Source organism: Heterodontus francisci, chromosome 2, assembly GCF_036365525.1.
Source record: "Heterodontus francisci isolate sHetFra1 chromosome 2, sHetFra1.hap1, whole genome shotgun sequence".
NCBI classification, from domain to species: domain Eukaryota; kingdom Metazoa; phylum Chordata; class Chondrichthyes; order Heterodontiformes; family Heterodontidae; genus Heterodontus; species Heterodontus francisci.
The window spans coordinates 124,489,824-124,509,030 of record NC_090372.1 but is presented as its reverse complement, the minus strand read 5'-3'; the positions used below and the strand labels follow the sequence as shown (position 1 = coordinate 124,509,030).

At 42.6% G+C, this 19,207-nt stretch overlaps 1 protein-coding gene across 2 annotated transcripts in view; it reads left to right on the top strand.

The window, feature by feature from the left end:
* The first annotated feature begins 18,263 nt into the window (after positions 1-18,263).
* The window catches only part of sema5a (sema domain, seven thrombospondin repeats (type 1 and type 1-like), transmembrane domain (TM) and short cytoplasmic domain, (semaphorin) 5A), a 333,948-nt gene continuing 333,004 nt past the window's right edge, over positions 18,264-19,207 (top strand). For both annotated transcript variants that reach the window (XM_068010212.1, XM_068010220.1), the window contains exon 1: positions 18,264-18,417. The gene's annotated coding sequence lies outside the window, so the exon portion shown is untranslated. The remainder of the gene's footprint in view (positions 18,418-19,207) is intronic.

Below are 19,207 nucleotides of genomic sequence, written 5' to 3'. Positions count from 1 at the left end.
GTATTGGGTGAGTGGTCTCAAATTGAAATTTAGTGTAACTTTTTGGATTTAATTTAAAACTTTAAAAGCTGTAAAAGAATCTGCAACTTAGTCAACACTTAACAGAAAGTACCTGTCATTGACCATTAACAGTCAATCAGCTGTAAGTGATTTTCCTGACGAGGAACTAATTAATGTTGTTATGAAAGTGCTTCTATTTTTAATTTTTTTTGAGCACTTATATCTTAGAATTATGGATATTGGTTCATTTGGGAAAATGAAAAGAGTCCATGGATGTGTTTTTTCCCAAGGGTCACCAAGAGGTCTTGTTTGAAAATAAACCGGATGTCACATGCCTTATGCTCAATAAACAACAGAAACCTTGGTGAATGGGGGGAGCTGTTTACAGAGAAGTGATATGTCAAGATTTATGGTGGTCAGGAGTTTTGCTTTTTGGATATTGTTTTGGTTCAGTTGGGGTGTGGACAGTGTTGAAAGCAGCTGGATTTGTAGCTTGCTGAAAAACACCCAGCTCCTCTTTCTCTACCTCTGAAAAAAATCCTGAAAATCCAGTGTGTGAGAGCTAAAACCCCTGATGCCGCATTTCTCCTGAGACGCTAATGGAAGGCCTGCTAGATTAAGTCTCGATGCCGCCTGAAAAGAACTGATTCAGAAAAGATCCCCAGTGACCCGTCAACGTGTACTCAGACGCCAGACTGTGTGCCATTTGGGGACACAACATATCTCATCCTTTTTCTTCAAGAATTAACAAGTACTTGGCCAAAGTATTCTTTTTTGTCTATTTTTTTTGTAAAAGACCTCTGCAGAGAAAATTTCTTTTTTTTAAATCTTTTAGCCACTATGTATGTAAGTGTGTGTGTTGGGTATTTAAAAAGGGAACTTTCATATTTCAATCTGTGTGTTAATGCTTTGCTTCTTTAAATCTTGTTTTATAATAAACTGATAATTTTGTTGTTTAGTCAAGAAACCTGGTTGGTGTATTTTATTCTGGGATAAAGAGCAGAGCAAATGATTGACCGCATCGGTAACTAGGTAAACATTTAAATATATGTTGTGACCTGTAGAGAAGTGGAACTAGAAAAGACAGTGCACTCCTCCTGCCTCAATCGTAACAATGCGTGCAGGAAGCTGAGTGAACATATTGCTATCCCAGACAGTCACATCTGTAGTGTCTGCATCTCAAGGAGTTTCAGCTCAAAGTTGTTGAGCTGGAGTCCAAGATGCAGACACTGTGGGGCATCAGGGATGGAGTGAGTTATCTGGATACTTTGATCCAGAAGATAGTAACACCCCTTAGGTTAGGAGGTGGTGCAGGCTGGTTAGTGGTCAGGGAATTGAGGGTGTGATGGTGAGTCAGGCATGTAAGGGGACCCCAGCTGTAGTGCTGGAGGAGTCTCAGCGTTTGCCCTTATCCAACAGGTATGCTGGTGTGGATGAGGGCAAAGTCTGCAGGATGGATGAGCAAATTGACCATAGCACCATGTTACAGGAAGCCATTCAAGTGGGGGGAGAGAAAAGGAATGTGGCAATAGTAGGGATAGAATTGTCGGGGGATAGATATTGTTCTCTGCAGTTGTGACTGCGAGTTCTTAAGGTTGTATTGCCTGTCTGGTGCCAAGGTTAAGGACACCTCCTCACAGCTGGAGATGAACTTGGGGTGGGAGGAGAGGATCCAGCTATCATGATCTATTGAGGAACTAATGAAGGAGACATATGTCGGGTATAGGCAGCTGGGATCAAAATCGAGGAGTATAGGGGATGTAAGAGTACACGTAAGAAGGAAATTAGGAAGGCGAAAAGGGGCCCTGAGATTTCCCTGGCAGATAAGATAAAGGAGAATCCTAAAAGATTCTATAAGTATATTAAGAGTAAAAGGGTAGCTAGGGAGCGAGTAGGTCCCCTTAAGGATCAGTGTGGTAATCTATGTGTGGAGCCACGGGAAATGGGTGAGGTCTTAAATGAATACTTCTCATCTGTATTTACCGTGGAGAAGGTCATGGAAGTTAGAGAGTTCAAGGGAGGGAACAGCGATATCCTGGAGCAAATCAACATGACAAAGGAGGAGGTGTTGGAGGTTTTGAAGCGCATTAAGGTGGATAAATCCCCAGGGCCTGACCAGGTGTATCCTAGGATGCTATGGGAAGCAAGGGAGGAAATTGCTGGGGCCCTGGCAGAGATTTTTGTATCATCGTTAGCCACGAGTGAGGTACCGGAAGACTGGAGGATAGCTAATGTTGTGCCTTTATTTAAGAAGGGCAGCAGGGATAAGCCAGGGAACTACGGGCCGCTGAGCCTTACATCAGTGGTGGGAAAGTTATTGGAAGGGATTCTGAGAGACAGGATTTATATGCATTTGGAAAGGCAAGGTCCTATTAGGGATAGTCAGCATGGCTTTGTGCGTGGGAAATCATGTCTCACGAATTTGATTGAGTTTTTTGAGGAGGTGACCAAGAGGATTGACGAGGGCAGGGCGGTGGACATTGTCTACATGGACTTTAGCAAGGCCTTTGACAAGGTCCCGCATGGTAGGCTGGTCCGGAAGGTTCGAACCCATGGGATCCAGGTGAGCTAGCCAATTGGATACAAAATTGGCTTGGTGATAGGAGGTGGTAGTGGAGGGTTGTTCTTCAGATTGGAGGCCGATGGCCAGTGGTATGCTGCAGGGGTCGGTGCTGGGCCCTCTGTTGTTTGTCATATATATTAATGACTTGGATGTGAATGATGGGCATGATTAGTAAGTTTGCAGATGACACCAAAATTGGTGGTATAGTGGACAGTGAAGAAGGTTGTCGAAGGTTACAACAGGATATAGATCAACTGGGAAAGCGGGCAAGGGATTGGCATATAGAATTTAACGCAGACAAGTGCAAAGTGATGCATTTTGGGAAGTTAAACCAGGGCAGGACATATACAGTGAATGGCAGGGCCCTGGGGAGTGTTGTTGAGCAGAGAGACCTTGAGGTGCAAGTACATAGTTCCCTGAAAGTGGCAACACACGTAGACAGGGTGGTGAAGAAGGCGTATGGCATGCTTGCCTTCATCGGCCGAGGCATTGAGTACATTCCATGCAGACCACTGCCTTTTGGATTGGTGGTCAAAGGTGTTTTTCCGCAGTTACAGTTGTACATAACGTTGGTTAGGCCGCATTTGGAGTACTGTGTGCAGTTCTGGTCGTCGCACTACAGGAAAGATGTGATTAAGCTAGAGAGGGTGCAGAAAAAATTCACAAAGATGTTGCCTGGTTTGGAGGGCTTGAGTTATAAAGAGAGATTGGATAGGCTGGGTCTGTTTTCCCTGGAGTGAAGGAGGCTGAGAGGGGACATGATAGAGGTATATAAAATTATGAGAGGCATAGATAGGGTAGATAGCCAGAGTCTGTTTCCCATGGTAGGGATGACTAAAACTAGAGGGCACAGATTTAAGGTGAGAGGGAGGAGGTTTAAAGGGATTCAAAGGGGTAAATTTTTCACACAAAGAATAGTGGGTATCTGGAATGAGCTGCCAGAGGAGGTGGTGGAGGCAGGAACATTAGCAACATTTAAGAGGCATCTGGACAGGTAGTTGAATGAGCAAGGCACAGAGGGATATGGAATTAATGCAGGCAGGTGGGATTAGTACAGATAGGCATTATGGTCGGCATGGACGTGGTGGGCCGAAGGGCCTGTTTCTATGCTGTATAACTCTATGACAATGACAGAGGTAGAATGAGGAATGAAGTTCTGCTGAGTTCATTTGAGGAGCTAGGGTCAAAATTAGTAAGCGGGTTTAATTTATAAAACACTGTGTTTTTAGCTCCCCCTTGGTGAATCCTTGTTCACCGCTTTCCAATTATAAGGCAAAGAAACCAGCACAAACAGGTTTTCTTAGATTTAAAGAAGAAAAGTTGAAATTTATTGAATTTGAACATAAACTCTAATTCGGTTGACACCTACAGATACACGATGTGCCCACGCGAGCATGCATATGATACACATGCAAATAGAACAGGAAAGAACGGAAGAAAAATCAAGTGGAAAAGTTTGAGGTAATATCTGAAGAGTTTTTGTTACGCTTCTTCGAGCTCACTGTAGAGACCTTGATTGTAGGTCGATCTTACTTTTTGTTGGGGCCCAGTATTCTTCTTCAACTTTATACGCTGTAGGAGACTTTTCTCTCTTGGGGTTCATATCTTCAGTGGATTCAGAGGCTTGTGGGAAAGAGATGGGAGCAGACAGGGGAGATCCTCTCAGTCCAGGAGCAAACAATCTTTCTGAATTCAAAATCTCTGTGGCTAGTTCAAAACCCCTGGAACAGCCAGTTAGTCATGTGACCAGATGGTCCAACCAGTCCCGGCCCCTGTGGATTGCATCACCCCAGCAGGCCCTGGAATGCGCTTCCGCACCCCCTCACTGTCCGTTGATCAACATCCATTGTGGGCTGAACGTGTCAGGGAATGGTCCTTTGTCTACACAAGCACCGTTTTTCAGTATGCAAATGTTTTTATCCAACCACGGCTGATCTGTTCAACAAGTCATTTTCTCACTCCAGCAACAGTTCAAAATCAATATTCATGTGACAAAACCAATGTACCTCATTCTTAGCAGATGGGAGCCTGCATGACATCTGTATTACTGTCTGATCCATGCATAAAGTGGCATATGGTCAAACAGGTCAGTGAATTGAATATGTGGCTCAAGGAGTAGTGTGGGAGACAGGAGTCTTGATTCATGGGGCGCTGGTCTCAGTACTGGGGAAAGAGGGAGCAGCTGAGATCAGCTCCAATTAAACTGGGCTGGGACTAATGTTCTGGCAAATCGAATAACTAGAGCTTTGAACTAAAAGGCGTGCCAATTGGGGGTAGGGTTCAGATGAGGGGAAATTTATAAATCTGGAGGAAAGTCAAAGCCATAGAGCAGGATAGCAATTTGCGTAAAGATAAGCAGAGTGTGTCAGGAAGGGACAAAGAGTTTAATAGTAATAGTGCATCAGTGAACAAGGCCAAATCAGGGAAAATGGTAAAAAGTTAAAATTAAAGGTGCTTTGTCCGAATGCACAAAGCATTCATAAAAAGTTATATGAATTAATTGGCCCCAAATAGACATAAATGGGTTTGATCTAATAACCATTACAGAGACATGATTGCATGTGACCAAGGTTAGGTGCTAAATATTCCAGGGTATTTAATGTTTCGAAAAGACAGATGAAATGGAAGATGGGGGGGTTGGTGGGGGTCTAGCCCTGATAACAAAGGGTGACTTAAGAGAGTAGACAATAGATAGTAGCGTGGCTCCGAAGAACAGAAAGTAGAATCTGTATGGGTGGAGATAAAAAATCAACAAAAGCAGTTTGAAGGACAACTTCCCAGAATGCATTTGAGAGTTTCCAAGATCAACAGGTAATGGAACCAACCAGGGAAAAGGCTATTTTAGATCTTGTCTTACGTAATGAGACAGGGTTAATTAGTAATCTTATAGTAAGGCATCCTCTGGGGAACGGTGACTATAATATGATAGAATTTCATATAGAGTTCAAGAATAATATACGCAAGCCTGAAACTAAACTTAAATAAAGCCAATTACATAGGCATGAGGGGAAAAACGTACCCAACGTCGCCCTCATCCTGATGACTACCTTCGTGTGCGGCTGCATCAAGCTGTGTGTAGACCTCCAGTACGCAAACTCCAAGTGTCACTATGTGCTGAGGTTTTATCTGTCCCCGGTGTTGCGAAGGATGGGCCTGGTCACATTGCCGTGGAACGCTCCATCCAGTTGGACTGTGCCGTGTTACATATCCTTCATGGAAAAGTTTCTGCGGAAAAACACCTTTGACCACCAATCCATCAGGCAGTGGTCTGCATGGAATGTCCTCAAGGCCCTACGGGAAAAGGAGATGGTGGATCCTGTCAGATGGTTCCCTGAGCAGACTGCCAAAGTCATTTGGCGGAATGCCTCATCATCAGAACTTTCAAACAAGCACCAAGATGTAGCTTGGCTGGTGGTGAGAAGAGCCCTCCCCATCAGATTCTTCCTGCACGTCCGAAGTCTCACCCCCTCCGGTTGCCCACCTCCTTCTGGAATGTGTCTTTGCAAAGCAGGTGTGGAAAGAGATGCAGTGGTTTTTTTCGAGGTTCATCCCAAGCAGCTCTGTAACACAGGAGTCTGTGCTCTACAGGCTGTTCCCAGGGACGCACACCAAAATAAACATCAACTGCTGCTGGAGGACTATCAATTCGGTGAAAGATGCCCTTTGGTCTGCCCGAAACCTGCTGGTCTTCCAGCGCAAAGAGTTGTCCAAGACCAAATGTTGCAGACTGGCACATTCCAAGGTCCAGGACTACGTGCTGAGGGACGCACTAAAGCTTGGCGCAGCCGCAGCAAAGGCTCAATGGGGAAAGACCACTGTGTAAGATCCCCCCACCAAGCTGAACTGAGGGGCTGGATCCATGGAAAACCCCTCGAATTGTAACCGGAAAATTTTTGTTTGCTGTAAAATGTATATGGCATGAAAAATGAAATGGAAGGGTTGTGAGGCAACTCACTCCTGTATTGAAGGAAACTGACCTCCTTTGCACTGTTTGTATTTTTTGACTTGGTGCTGTTTGTAATGTAATTTTGTAATGTAATTTTTTTACAGATTTTTATGAATAATGTATATTTTGGAAATAAAAAAAAAGGTGGGTTGGCTAAGGTAGATCATGAAATTAGATTAAAAGGTATGACAGTGGATGTGGAATGGTGGACATTTAAAGAAATATTTAATAATTCTCAATGAATATATATTACATATGCCATTGAGAAATAAAAACTCTACAGAAAAAGTGATCCATCTGTGGCTACCTAAAGAGCTTAAGGATGGTGTTAGATTAAAAGAAGAAGTTTATAATATTTGCAAGAAAGGTAGTAAACCTGAGGATTGTGAGAGTTTTAGAAACCGCTCAGGATGACCAAAACAAAACCAAAATACTGTGGATGGCGGAAATACTAGAACACAAAAGCACAACACAAGAGCACAAGAATTAGGAGCACGAGTAGGCCATTCGACCCCTTGAGCCTGCTCCGCTGATCTGACTGTGGCCTCAACACCTTTCCTGTCTGCCTCCCGTAACCCTTGACTCCCTTGTCGATCAAAAATCTATCTAACTCAGCCTTGAATATATTCAATGAGCCAGCCTCCAGTGCTCTCTGGGGAAGAGAATTCCACAGACTAACAGCACTCTGAAATAAAAATGCTGGAAATACTCATCAGGTCTGGCAGTATCTGTGGAAAGAGAAACAGAGTTAACATTTCAGGTTGATAACTTTTCGTCAGAACTGGGAAAAGTTACATATGTAACAGGTTTTAAGCAAGTACAGAGGCAGGGGAAGGGAAAGAAAAAACAGAAGGTCTGTGATAGGGTGAAAGGCAGGAGAGGTTAAATGACAAAAGGGATGATGGTGCAAAGTAAAAGAAGATGGTAATGGGACAAGTGAAGAAACAAAACATGGGTCTAGATGCAAATGGGAAAAAGTAGAATCTTCATCAACAGCTGTCATCCAAAAAGAAAATGGGGGCAGAGGTTGTGATCTGAAATTACTGAACTCATTGTTGAGTCCAGAAGGCTTAAACAGTCTAATCAAAACATGAGGTGCTATTTCTCAAGCTTACATTGAGCTTCATTGGAACAGTGTAGGGGGCCATGGACAGAGAGATCAGAGTGGGAGTGGAGCGGAGAATTAAAATGACAGGCGATTGGAAGCTCCAGGTCACGCTTGTGGACTGAATGGATGTGTTCTGCAAAATTGTTACGCAATCTGCATTTGGTCTCCCCAATGTAGAGGAGACCACATCATGAGCAGCGAATACAGTGTACCAAATTGAAAAGGACCAAAAAACCGACAAAGAGTGAGAAAACTAGCACAAAATATAAAAACAAGTTGTAAGAGCTTCTATAAGAACATAAAAAGGAACAGAGTAGCAAAGGTAAACGTGGGTTCCTTAGCAGCTGAGACAGGAGAAATTATAATGGGGAATAAAGAAATGGCAGAGACATAAAACAAATATTTTGTGTTTGCCTTCACGGTAGAAAACACCAAACAATTCCAGAAATAGTGAGGAACCCAGGGTCTAATGAGAGTGAGGAACTTAATATTAGTAAAGAGAAAGTACTGGACAAATTAAGGGGACTAATATCCCCTGGAGCTGATGGCTTACATCCTAAAGGCCGGCTCGGGTCTGCAAATTAAACCCGACCCGAGCCCGACAGAACCACATCTGACCCGTGCCGGACCTGGTCCGAGTCCTTTCATTTTTTCCTGCACCTGACCCGACCACCGGAATGTTCAGTTAACCTAGCTTCCGTTTTTCACTTTTTAAGCTTGTGCAGATAAGCAACAAAAACTGTAACTGGACTTGAAACGTTGTTTAAAAAGTACATTAAGATTGGAGCCACATATTGGAGGCGGTGATAGAGTGTGTCCGACCCGGCCTGACCCAAGCCCGGATGCCGGACCCGGAAGAGCGACTTGACCCCACCCTAACCTGACACATGTCGCAGGTCCCGTCGGGTAGCCATGCTCTACTACATCCTAGGGTTCTAAAAGAGGTGGCTGTAGAGATAGTGTTTGCATTGGTTGCGAACTTCCAAAATTCCCCAGATTCTGGATTGCTCCCAGTGGATTGGAAGGCAGAAAATGTAGCACTGCTATTCAAAAGAGAGAAAGAGAAAATAGGGAACCAGTTAGCCTGACAGCAGTTATTGGTAAAATGCTAGAATCCATTGCTATGAAGAAGTAATAGGGCACTTAGAAAATCATAATATGATTACGTAGTCAACATGGTTTTACGAAAGGGAAATTGTGTTTGATAAATCTACTCAAGTTTTTTGAGGATGTAAGTAGCAGGTTAGATAAAATAGGAACCTGTGGATGAAGTATATTTGGATTTTCAAAGGGCATTCGATGAGGTGCCACATGAAAGGTTGTTGCACAGGAGAAGGGGTCATGGGGTTGGGTGTAATATATTAGCATGGATAGAGAATTAGTTAAAGGATAAAGAACAGAGAGTAGGAATAAATATGCCATTTTCAAGTTGGCAGTCTGTTACTAGTGGGGTGCCACAGGGATCAGTGCTGGGTCTCGATTACTTACAATTTATATTGATAACTTAGATGAAAGGACTGAGTGTAATGTATCAATGTTTGTTGCGATACAAAGTGAAGTGGGAAACTAAGCTGTGAGGAGGATGCAAAGAGTCTGCAAAGAGATGTAGATAGGTTAAATGAGTGGGCAAGAATATAGCAGATGGAATATAAAGTGGGGAAATGTAAGATTATTCACTTTAGTAAGAAGAATTGAAAAACATTTTTAAAATGGTGAGAACCTATTAAATGTTGGTGTTCAGAGGAATTTGGGTGTCCTTGTACATGAAAAACAGAAAGTTAACACGCAGGTACAGTAAGCAATTAGGAACATAAATGTTATATTAGCCTCTATTGCAAGGGGTTTGGAGTACAAGAGCAAGGAAGTGTTGTGCAATTGTACAGGGCTTTGCTGAGACCACACCTGTTGAGCTGTGTACAATTTTGGGGGGAGAAATTTGTTCATATAGCACTGCTTCTAGTGGCGCAATGCAGATTTATCCAGATTCCCCAGTGGGAGGCAGCCACTACCTGCTTGGGTTTCCTCATGGTTATCATTGATGAATATTGCGCTGGCCTTGCAGGTAATGGCCAATGGTGCTGCCGGCAATCGGCGTAGCCTGCATAGTGCTGCTACAGGCGGCACTACATGAACTAATTTCTCCCTCTTGGACTTAGTATCTAAGGAAGAATATACTTACCTTAGAAGGGGTGCAACAAAGGTTCACTAGATTGATTACTGGAATGAAAGGATTGTCCTATGAATAGAGATTGAGTAGAATGGGACTATACACTCTCTGGAGTTTAGAAGAATGAGAGGTGATCTCATTGATCATTAAAAGGGCTCGAAAGGGTAGATGTTGAGAGGCTGGTCCCCTGGATGGAGAGTCTAGAACTAGGGACATTGTCTCAGAATAAGGGGTCAGTCATTTAAGATTCAGAGGAGGAGGCATTTCTTCAATCAAAGGATTGTGAATATTTGGAATTGTTAACCAAGTGGGCCATGAATGTTCAGTCGTTGAGTATATTGTCAGGCAAACCCCCCCACCTGCCAAGACTGAGGCACACATTATTTTGCCGCATGAACATTAAAACTTAAAATTGCAAGACCCTGACTGGAAGGACATTTGCATAGTACTAGCAGTGTTGGAACAAAAGGGACCCGATCGTTGCTTCCCCAATACACAGAAGAAGTGGTGAGACCAGTTTTAGTCACATGACTAGCTGGCTGTTGATATTTGAACTTCCAACAAAGGCTTCGATCTGAGAAAGCTCCTGGCTCTTGGTTTGATAAAATCTCCTCTCCTATCTGTCCTCATCTCGCTTTCACCAGCTTCGGAAACCATTGAAGACACGTAAACTCAATGAGAGAAAAGGTCTCCTACGGTGAACAGCGCTTAAAAGGAACACTGGGCCCCACCGAAACGCCAGACCCTATCTTCAATCAAGGACTACAGTGAGCTTGAAGCACAGTAACAAGAGATTGCCTCAAACTGTTCCACTTATCTTTTCTTCTGCTCTTTTCTGTCCCTGTTTGCATGAGTGTATCGCGTGTGCTTGCTAGCGTGGGCGTGTCATATATTCGTAGGCGTTAACCGTATTAGAGTTTGAGTTTAAGGTTTAATAAATTTCATCTTTGTGCTTTAACCCAAAGAAAGCTTGTTTGTGCTCATTTCTTTCCCTTATAATTGGAAAGTTGTGAACAAGGATTCAGAAAGAGGGAGCTCAAAACACAGTGTGTTTAAAATTAAATCCTGTTACAATAAGACCAGGTAAAGACAGCAAAAGAACCCTAGACACCTTTCTCACATGGTCATAACAATGGATTCATAGGCATTCAAGGGATATGGGGATTGGGTGGGAAAGTGGAGTTGAGGTCGAAGATCAGCCAGAATGTTAATGAACTGTGGAACTGTATGGCCTACTCCTGCTTCCATTTCTTATGTACATCTAATGAATAATATAAATAAATGCTGCTTCTCAGACTGTCTGTATTAAATGAAAGCGTACCTTCTAAAACCACACAGTGTTGGGGATCACAAATCAAACTTTCTCTTTGCTCAATGGATGATGTCCACTTTGCTACAGGTTTTCGGGAACGTACAAAATCGAGATTTTAAAACCAAATGGAAATAAGGATAATTAATACTAACTCATTTCTAAACTAACAAAAAACTAATGGGAGTTTAGAGAGAAGCAGAATGTGAATCAAGAAATGGGTAGCTTCTTTACTTCAGTTGACATCAGATCCCTTAGATCACCATTTTTACAGAGTAATAAAATGTGCTTCATCAACTTTAACAGTTAACTTTAACTCTTTAATGTGGTTGTTACTGAAATATTTCACCTGAACAAGGAAAATGCAACTTTTAAACAGATTGCAGTATTGAAAAGAAATTTCTGAAACCCTGCCTTGATGGGTTAATACATCATTGTTTCACCATTAGGACCTAGGTCACTTTAGGCTTGACTGAAGCAGTGAAACATTCCTCATTCTATTGACTGTTGCTATCCCATGTGAAATGAGTTTAGGTAATCTTGATGCACCTTCTGATAGGCAATGAGTTCAGCACCATTCGCGACTCCTCAGATATTGAAGCAGTCTGTGTAGAAATGCAGCAAGACCTGGACAATATCCAGGCTTGGGCTGATAAATGGCAAGTAACTTTTGCACCACACAAGTGCCAGGCAATGAATATTTCAAACTAAAGAGAATCTAATCATCTCCCCTTGACATTAAATGGTATTACAATCGCTGAATCCCCCCATTATCAACATCCTGGGGGTCACCATTGACCAGAAACTGAATTGGAGTAGCCATATAAATATAGTGTCTACAAGAGCAGGTCAGAGACTAGGAATCCTGCGATGGGTAACTGACCTCCTGACTCCCCAAAGCCTGTCCACCATCTACAAGGCACAAGTCAGGAGTGTGATGGAATACTCATCACTTGCCTGGATGGGCGCTGCTCCAACAACACTCAAGGAGCTCGACACCATCCAGGACAAAGCAGCCCATTTGATTGGCACCCCATCCACCAACATTCACTCCCTTCACCACCGATGCACAGTGGCAGCAGGGTGTACCATCAACAAGATGCACTGCAGCAACGTATCAAGGCTCCTTCGACAGCAACTCCCGAACCCATGACCTCTACCATCTAGAAGGACAAGGGTAGCAGTTGCATGGGAACATCACCACCTGCAAGTTTCCCTCCAAGCCAAGCACTATCCTGACTTGGAACTATATTGTTGTTCCTTCACTGCCGATTAGTCAAATCCTAGAACTCCCTTCCTAACAGCACTGTGGGCGTACCTACCCGGCATGGACTGCAGCGGTTCAAAAAGGCAGCTCACCGCCACCTTCTCAAGGGCAATAAGGGTTGGGCAATATCTGCTGTCCTTGCCAGCAATGCCCATATCCATGAAAGAATAAAAAAAAGTACAAAGTGTTATGGACAGGTGAGAGATGATGGGGATGGTTCCCCCATTTTCACCTTTTGACTGACCGAAGCCAGCTTTTTGTTTTAAAAAGGTGTTTTTTAACCCGAGTGCTTTAATGGTCAAGAACAGACAAATGACAGGTTTTCTCATAAGTTGAAAAGAAAGATAAATGTTTATTATACAACACCCGAAATATATGCAACAACACCCACTCACACATTCATACAGGTACAAGAAAAGTTTGAGATTATAAAGATAACATGCCTTAGGTCTGATGATTTTAAAAATGTCCTCAGTTAAACTTGTTTTCCCCCGGGCTGAAGACTTGAAACACTGCTGGCCTGTAATCTTTTGCCTTGTTCACTGAAGAAAGACTTGGGAGGTTCAGAAAGACGGATATGCTGTTGCATATTCCAGCCAAAGGTCAACGCCGAAGTCCTGGTACCAATTTCTCAGATAGGGAGTTCAAGGCCAAACTCCATTCACTGCCTACATATAGTTCAAAGCTGGTAATCTTAGGCAGGGTCCTGTCTCTTTCATGATGTGAATGGAAATCTCCTTTGCCTGCCCAGAATATATCTTTATTAAAGTTCCTGATCAGAAACCTAGTTTCTATCCTGTGACCATAGTTTCTCTTCCCATTGTCCTCACAAATGGTTTCTGATGGTGAGGTCATTGTTAGACAACAGAGTCCTGGTGTCATTCATCCTCATCTCACCTTGATGAAGTAGGGTTTTTCACACCCCCTTCTTTGGATTTTGAGTTTGGAGTCAAAAGGTCTGTGATGGTATTGTGACCCTGCCTAAGATTACCAGCCTTGAACTACATGTAGGCAGTGAATGGAGTTTGGCCTTGAACTCCCTATCTGAGAAATCGGTACTAGGACTTCGGCATTGACCTTTGGCTGGAATATGCAACAGCATATCCGTCTTTCTGAACCTCCCAAGTCTTTCTTCAGTGAACAAGGGAAAAGATTACAATTAGAGAGAACGAACCATTTCCACAGAAAAGGTCATTTGCACTTTAATGATTTCTCAGGTACATGTCCAGAAAGGTTGTATTTTAATGACTTGTCCAGACATGAAAATGAACTGAATTCTTGCAGTTCTATGTGCATTGGCAGGTAAGGGTAACTTCACCTCTTACACCATTTTATTTATAAGAAAAGTGTCCACTTCAAGTCTACTTCATAAGTTTATTTTATAGTTCATAAGTTTGGCTTGTGTTGGTGTGACAAAAGCTGTTATTAATTTGGCATTTAAATGGCAGTCTTAGAGGTTTCTTCTGCACTGCTTATGGGGAAAATGGAAATATCACACTTGTGCAGTAAAGGATGATCTTCTGAGTTTTGAGATGGAGCACATAGGAAACTATACTCTTTATACCTGATATCTGAGCATTTAAAAGTGCAGAAATAACTTAAAATGTTTCTATTTCCTATCAACATTAAACAAACACACGCACAGAAAATGCAATTTATACACAATGATTCTAGTATATATTCTTGGGACAGAAAATTGTAGATAAATTTGTTTGTGATTTTTTAACTAAAGCTTCTCAATCTCGAATCCCCTTCAGCTAGAATATAATGAAGGCAGCCTGAGAAACAGAATACAATTTTAAAACGCTGATATAATTGTCATGCTAGGCTCCCACCTGCCAAGAACGAGGCACATTAATTTTGTCATGAACATTATTTTAAATTGTTGCTGGAGTGAGGAACTGACTTGTTAAACAGATCAGATGTGGTTGGAAAAGACATTTGCATATTAACAGACAGTGATTGGAAGGACAAAGAACCATTCCCTGACACATTCAACCCACAATGGACCTTGACCACCAGGTATTGTGTGTAACAGGAGCATTCCAGGTCCTGCTAAGATGATACAATCCACAGAGCTAAGACGTGGTCCGACCAGTTAGTCGCATGACTAACCTGCTTGGCAACCTGGGTTTTTCTGAATTGTACAAACAGTTTGAACTGAGAGAGTGTTGGTTTGCTCCTGGACTAAGAAGATCTCTCCTGTATGCTCCCATCTCTTTCTCACAAGCCTCTGAATCCACTGAAGACACATGAACACCAAGAGAGAACATTTTCCTACAGCGAACAAGGTTTAAGAAGAATACTGGGCCCCAACGAAAAGCAAGATCTACCTACAATCAGGTCTCTACAGTGAGCTGGAAGAACCATAACAAAAACACTTCAGAACTGCCTCAAACTTTTCCATCTTATTTTTCTTCTGCTCTTTTCTGTCTCTATTTGCATGCGAGTATTGCATATGCATGCTAGCGTGGGCGCGTCATGTATATGTGGGTGTCAACCGAATTAGAGTTTAAATTCAAGTTTAATAAATTTCCACTTATCTTCGTTAAACCTAAGAAAACCTGCTTGTCCTGGTTTCTTTGCCTGATAATTGGAAAGCGATGAACAAGGTATCACCAAGGGAGAGCTATAAACATGGTGTTTTAAAAATTAAACTCTCTTACAGTGAGACCAGGTGAAGCCGAAAAGGGACCCCTAGATCTCTTTCTCACCTGGTCTAACATAATAAATACCATTTGAAAAACAGCAAGAGTATCTACTAGACAAAAATCTACAGGATTACTAATGTTTATAGTGTATGCACCAAAGACAATATTTTATCAACTACTGTGTATCTTTTTTATTATTCATTCATGGGATGTGGGCGTCGCTAGCTAGGCCAGCATTTATTGCCCATCCCTAATTGCCCTTGAGAAAGTGGTGGTGAGCTGCCTTCTTGACCCGCTGCAGTCCATGTCGGGTAGGTACACCTACAGTGCTGTTAGGAATGGAGTTCCAGGATTTTAACCCAGCAACAGTGAAGGAACGGCGATATAGTTCCATGTCAGGATGGTGTGTGACTTGGAGGGGAACTTGCAGGCGGTGGTGTTCCCATGCATCTGTTGCCCTGGTCTTTCTAGGTGGTAGAGGACACGGGTTTGGAAGGTGCAGACTAAAGAGCCTTGGTGCATTGCTGCAGTGCAACTTGTAGATGCTACACACTGCTGCCACTGTGCGTCATTGGTGGAGGGAGTGAATGTTGGTGGATGGTGTGACAATCAAGCGGGCTGCTTTGTCCTGGATGGTGTCGAGCTTCTTGAGTGTTGTTGGAGCTGCACCCATCCAGGCAGGTGGCGGGTATTCCATCACACTCCTGACTTGTGCCTTGTAGATGGTGGACAGGCTTTGGGGAGTCAGGAGATGAGTTACTTGCTGCAGGATTCCTAGCCTCTGACCTGCTCTTGTAGCCATGGTATTTATATAGTTACTCCAGTTCAGTTTCTGGTCAATGGTAATGCTCAGGATGTTGATAGTGGGGGATTCAGCGATCGTAATTCCAATGAATGTCAAGGGGAGATGGTCAGATTCTCTCTTGTTGGAGATGGTGATTGCCTGGCACTTGTGTGGCACGAATGTTACTTGCCACTTATCAGCCCAGGCCTGGATATTGTCCAGGTCTTGCTGCATTTCTACATGGACTGCTTCAGTATCTGAGGAGTTGCGAATAGTGCTGTACATTGTGCAATCATCAGCGAACATCCCCACTTTTGACCTTATGATTGAAGGAAGGTCATTGATGAAGCAGCTGAAGATGGTTGGGCCAAGGACACTACCCTGAGGAACTCCTGCAGTGACGTCCCGGAGCTCAGATGATTGACCTCCAACAATCACAGCCAACTTCCTTTGCGCTAGGTACGACTCCAACCAGCGGAGAGTTTTCCCCGATTCCCATTGATTCCAGTTTTGCTAGGGCTCCTTGATGCCATAGTCAAATATTGCCTTGATGTCAAGGGCAGTCACTCTCACCTCACCTCTTGAGTTCAGCTCTTTTGTCCATGTTTGAACCAAGGCTATAATGAGGTCAGCAGCTGAGTGGCCCTGGTGGAATTCAAACTGAGAGTCACTATGCAGGTTATCGCTAAGCAAGTGCCGTTTGATAGCACTGTTGGCGACCCCTTCCATTACTTTACTGATGATCGAGAGTAAACTGATGGGGCAGTAATTGGCCAGGGTTGGATTTGTCCTGCTTTTTGTGTACCTTGGCAATTTTTCACATTGCCGGGCAGGTGCCAGTGTTGTAGCTGTACTGGAACAGCTTGGCTAGAGGTGTGGCAAGTTCTGGAGCACAGGTCTTCAGTACGATCGCCAGAATGTTGTCATACGAATGAACAAAATAAATAAATGCTGTGTTGCGGGTTCTATATACAATATACCTTCTAAAACCACTCATGATGTCGGCCATCATTGGTGTGAGCTACGATACTGTATATTGGAATCAATTTCAAATGGGTGTTTTCCTTGTTGGTGGTTTTAAAAGGTATGTATCCATTCAATCGCTTTGTTGAAAGATGATATTTAGTGTTGCAAGTTCGTTGTTCCAAGGCGCCAGGCGCTCATGCAGTGGTGATGGTGGCGCTAGCGGCGCGCAGCACTGTGGGATTTGTAGTCTGGTCTGTGACGTTCCCCGTCCTCCTGGCGCGGAGTGTCTGCGGCTGGAACTCCATTTCCCAGGAGCCCCAGTGACAGCCGCCTTTCCCGCGGAAAACACCGGGCACCAGCGTGTGCCACCACAATGGCCCAGCGCCAGCAGGACCACCTTCGCCCCAGTGAGTCAACTCCCTCTTCTGCATCACTTTTCATCCTCACTTGTACTTCAAGTACACCTTTACAATCACTACAACTATTATACTAACACTGGGCTTCAAGTTGTTCAACCAACTGTTATCTTACCTTGCTCACTAACTGCGGCTATTTTAAAGTGATAAAAATGAAAATGAAAATGTACAATGTCAATAAAAGTCACGGCCACCCGTCGAAGAAGTGATTCCGAGAGATTAAATTCCCATTTTAGTACCAATTGGTATGACTTCTTTGAAGCTAGCTGTCACATTAAAACTTTTTACATATACTTCAAATGGTTAGCAAATGCAAATTCAGATAGTCAGTTTACCAATGGAGAAAAATATAGCCTAACTTATTCTGTAAAGCTTGCTCTAATTTTCTTTGTGAAGTTTTGAAAAATCGTTGAACACCATCTGGTTTCAATTATTGTTTCAGAAATTGATATTTAACACGAATAGAATTATAGACATATAAAATACTCAGGATAATCGTTAGAATAGTGGATCGCAATAATAAACCATCCAAAAGGAAAAGAAAAAATTACATCCCATCAAAGCAAAACTTTCCAGATGTTTAAATGCAACGGTATGACCATTGTTAAACTATCAGCTGAATTACAGCATCATCATGTAAATATAATAGCTACATTATTTTATAATTATTAAAAGTTACCCGAGGTTATATACATATTTTCCAAGTATACTTTGATTAACAGTACCTGTGGAAACTGCTGAATTAGTCTGGGACTGAGCAATGCCACGTCTTAGAAGCAGCAAACTGCTGGAATGTGCTAACCAAAGCTGCGGGGGACAGATCCGAATCACACAGGAACGAGAGGTGGGTATCGGACTATTTGTTAGCAACAGGAAACCTACCTGAAATTTCGCGATGCGTATGATATTCATCGAGGTGAAAATTACACATAATTTTCTAGATATAAGCGGCACTGGTGTTGTAAATGCTTTGACTTTGATTTATGTGACTGAGTCACCCCTTTTTTGGGACGGCACCATTTAATAGCGTGGGGCGTCCTCCTTACTACAAGCAGAGAACACAGAGCTGGTATGAGAGAAGGAGAGAGAAGCTGTGAGGTACAGAGGGAGAGCAGCAGAGGCACTGCAAGCAGTGATTGCAACTACTTCAAACTCCTCAGCAAGTTTTACCTTCCGGCGGATTTTGCTTGCGTTATATCCTAATAACTAGATGCGTTTGGAAAGTTGGAGTATTTATTCGGTGAGTCGAGCGTGTGTTTATTTAAATTACGCAATTATTTTGCAAAAGCTACTTTGAGCTGCTTGTATTATGTGGGGAAGTTCTGCAACAATAACGCAACGTAAAGTCTCCGCGTAAACGTGTGCAATCTGATCACATTCGGTGGCTGCTAGGTTTGTTATTTATAGATAAAAACACACAAAAATAGATCTGATGTTGTCCTGGATATTGTAATTCTATTATGAATTGGTTTAATTTAAACAATGTTATTCTCATATAAAGAAACATTCATATAAATAATGTTGTGAACTATATTGGTTAGTTCGTACTAGAGTTGGGGTTTTAATTCTAAAGTGGAAGTTGAAACGAATTGCTGGAGAATACAAAGGGCAGGTGCTCTTTACTTCAAAATACAGATTTATTGACTAGATCACTAAAATGCAGAACTAGTTCGTTTCCTTTCCCAAAAGTGAACAGTGCCTTGTGCAGTTATATTTATGGAGTTTAAAGGTGATTTGAAATAATCTAAGTATTTTATACAAATTCCGATCTCTAAAGAAGATGCATCCTTTTTGCATTCAGACGTTTATATCCTTTCTCACCTAAGGGGAAAAAAGTTTAACCCCCTTCTACTTTTCTGTGTCGAATGTTTAAATCGGGATGCGACCTTTCGTGAATCAAGCGAAAGATTCTCTCAGTACTAGTGTTGATCAGAGCAATCGGCTGCGACCCTTGCACTTGTGCGTTCAGTCTAATTTTCGAGCTCTTGTGGTGGAGTGCCAACACAATTATTACTGTCATTAGTAATAAT